The following is a 3,506-nucleotide window of genomic DNA, read 5'->3' as shown; positions in this document are numbered from 1 at the left end:
ATGTCCAAGGGTGATGATGTTTTCCATGGTTTTTTTTTTTTTTTAGTAGTTTTATTTGCTAATTTCAAAAATCTGTGGTCTAATTAGCATACCACAATTATCAGCAATGAAAAAAAAAAAACAAAAAACAAAAACCAACCCTTACCGGTGTAGATATTCAATACTGCGATTCAGCCACAGAGTTGCTTTTTTTCTACAACAGCCTCTTTTGGCCATTGTCACTGAAGTGTCGACGGTTAGTAGAGTATAGATTTGTTAATCTTGATAAATGCGTGCTAGTTGTTGGAATGCCACCAGGTTTATCATCTTACACACTTATTTGTTTATTTTATGGGGTGGGGCACTTGCCATAGTGCCCGTGTAGCGATCAGAGTACAAGGATCACTTGCCTCTTACTACGTGATCTGAGGCTCCAAATCAAGCCATCAGGGTTCGGACAGAAGCCGTGGTCTGCTGAGCTATCTCTCCCTGACTCTACGAGGTTTATGTTTGACATTTGGCAAAAACCTCCCACGCAAATTCAACTTTGGCCTCCATCTATTTCAACATCATTTCTGGAACCCTTGAAATCGTGTACATAATCATATGATTGTTGCAGCAATCACTGCCCTACAGTTAGCCCTAGGCATGAGAGTTATTTCAGTATGTGAAAACCTCTTCCTGTTGTCCATGTATTTTACATGTGCCCTCGAGTGAAGACCTTCGTTCTAGTTTCTTACAAAAAGGCAATTTAAAACATCAATATATGTGGAAACTCTTATAATCAAGGAATCTTCAGTTTGACTTGAGCTTCAAATACCCATTTTACTCAAATTTACTTCTGGTATGAGAAAATCGTGACATAAAAATAGTTCTTCTGGTTCATTCTGAAGTTTCCTGTAGTTGTGTCTAAATGACTATTCTTGCTTAAAAGTCCATCTTTTGCCTTTTTCCAACTGACATTCATTTGCTGCTGAGAACTACACAGTAGTAAATCAGAGAGTGTGGGAGGAAACTCCAGGGGAGATGTCTTACATTTGTAGACAGTAGGTCCTCATCCTGATTGCTTACCCTAGAACTGAGAAGTGCAAGAGTACAGTAAGTTCATTAAAAGAAAAACTAATTTAACAAGTACTAACTTAAATCTAGATTATTAGGATATGTGGCATAGATAGATAGATAGATAGATAGATAGATAGATAGATAGATAGATGATAGGTAGATAGATGATAGATAGATAGATAGATAGATAGATAGATAGATAGATAGATAGATAGATAGTAGATAGATAGACGGATAATAGGCTAAACTATAGATCATGGTTCTGATAAAATGAAAGCATTCCATGAAGTGCTATATTATCAAAAGTCTATTTATACTTGTGTTCCACCAAAAAATAAATAAGCTGATATTTCCGTTTATTCAGATTTGCTAAGTATATTGGGCTTAAAACTGAGTCTTTAATTAATTAAGTGGCAGTCGAGCCATCTTCCAGTAACTTGCCAAAATGACGAACACAAAGGGAAAGAGGAGAGGCACCCGGTATATGTTCTCTAGGCCTTTTAGGAAACATGGCGTTGTTCCTTTGGCCACAAACATGCGAATCTACAAGAAGGGTGATATTGTGGACATCAAGGGAATGGGCACTGTTCAAAAAGGAATGCCCCATAAGTGCTACCACAGCAAAACCAGAAGAGTCTACAATGTCACCCAGCATGCCATGGGCATCATTGTAAACAAGCAGGTTAAGGGCAAAATTCTGGCCAAGAGGATCAATGTGCGGATTGAGCACATCAAGCACTCAAAAGAGCAGAGACAGCTTCCTGAAGCGGGTGAAGGAGAACGACCAGAAGAAAAAGGAAGCCAAAGAGAAGGGCACCTGGGTGCAGCTGAAGCGCCAGCCTGCGCCACCCAGAGAAGCACACTTTGTGAGGGCTAACGGAAAAGAGCCTGAGCTGTTGGAGCCCATTCCATACGAATTCATGGCCTAATGTACACAAAGAAATAAAATACCAGGACTGCAAAGTGTTCTCCTTAAGGAAAGAAAGAAAGAAAGAAAGAAAGAAAGAAAGAAAGAAAGAAAGAAAGAAAGAAAGAAAGAAAGAAAGAAAGAAAGAAAGAGGCAGTCAGTAGCTATCCCTAAGTCCTAGTGAGCCTTGGGTGTGAGCTCATGGGAATTGGTGTAAAAATGATTCAACAGATAGATTTCCAGACTCTTTTACAACTGAGTGGTTTTCAGTGCCTTTCTTTCAAAAGGATGATTGACAGCATAGTTAATACTAAATTAAATTTTAAAATTAATTTTATTGAAGATCATGTGATCTCTGCCTTCCAAACTTAAAATGTAAATAACTAAATGACATGTAAATGATTAGACAGAGCCTCTCCTTTTTCCTATCATTTTAGATGAACATGTTTTCTTATTGCATCTATCTGTCTACACAATAGGAAATAGAATAGAAAAAAAGGGTAAAGAATAGGTGGTCAAAAATTTGTCTCATGCTACCAATAATCAATATTATCCAAAGATATACAATCTTATCAAGGGAGCCAAATGCAATATGCATGTAATTTCATTAAGAAATAATTTTTGGCCGAGCAGTGGTGGTGCAGGTCTTTAATCCCAGCGCTTGGGAGGCAGAGGCAGGCAGATTTCTGAGTTCGAAGCCAGCCTGGTCTACAGAGTGAGTTCCAGGCCAGCCAAGGCTACACAAAGAAACCCTGTCTCGAAAAAAGAAAAAATAAGAAAAAAGAAAGAAAGAATTTTCAGCAGGTACCACTCGCCAGGCCTGAGGAGAGGCAAGGAAGGTGTCTCCACTACAGCTGCGCCCGCAGCCTCTGCGAGCTGTGAGCATCTGGAACAAACACATCCTACTGCCATCAGGAAGGGAAGGATCGGATCATATTTGTGACCAGAGAAGACCATGAAACTCCTAGTAGTGCAGAGCTGGTGGCTGATGACCCCAACGATCCCTATGAAGAGCACGGGTTGATACTGCCCTAATGGAGATATTAACCGGAATTGCCCATGTCTCGGGCCAGCGACCCCTGTGAGGAGCAGTTCAAGTCTGCCTTTTCCTGCTTCCACTACAGCACAGAGGATATCAAGGGATCAGGCTGTATAGACCAGTTCCGGGCCATGCAAAAGTGCATGCAGAAATACCGGGACCTCTATCCCCAAGATGAGGAGGAGGAAGAGGAGGCAAAGCCAGTGGAGCCGGTGGAGGAGACAGCGAACACTAAGGTCTCTGCAGCCAAAGAGCAGGGGGCAAGTTCTTGAAGGCCACATGGCTGCCACTCAACATGAGACTTACTAGGCAATGCCTTTTGGTCACCTCTGTGAAAGTCCTTTCCCTCTGTGCACTGTAATGTACAAAATAACTTATTTTAATGATCAGGGGTCTTGGCCTGAAGAAAAGGGGATGTGTGCACCTGTGTCCTGCATAAACCTGTCCTTAAATGTTAGGCCACTCCTGGATGTACTACTCCGTGATTGCCCTGGATTTTGCCCCTTTGAATATAATATG

At 41.0% G+C, this 3,506-nt stretch overlaps 1 pseudogene; it reads left to right on the top strand.

Annotated features, from left to right (window-relative positions):
• LOC110295810 lies at nucleotides 1-3,279 on the top strand (annotated as a pseudogene).
• Nucleotides 3,280-3,506: the final 227 nt, after the last annotated feature.

Source organism: Mus caroli, chromosome 6, assembly GCF_900094665.2.
Source record: "Mus caroli chromosome 6, CAROLI_EIJ_v1.1, whole genome shotgun sequence".
Classification (NCBI taxonomy): Eukaryota; Metazoa; Chordata; class Mammalia; order Rodentia; family Muridae; genus Mus; species Mus caroli.
This window is presented reverse-complemented; position numbering and strand designations above follow the sequence as displayed.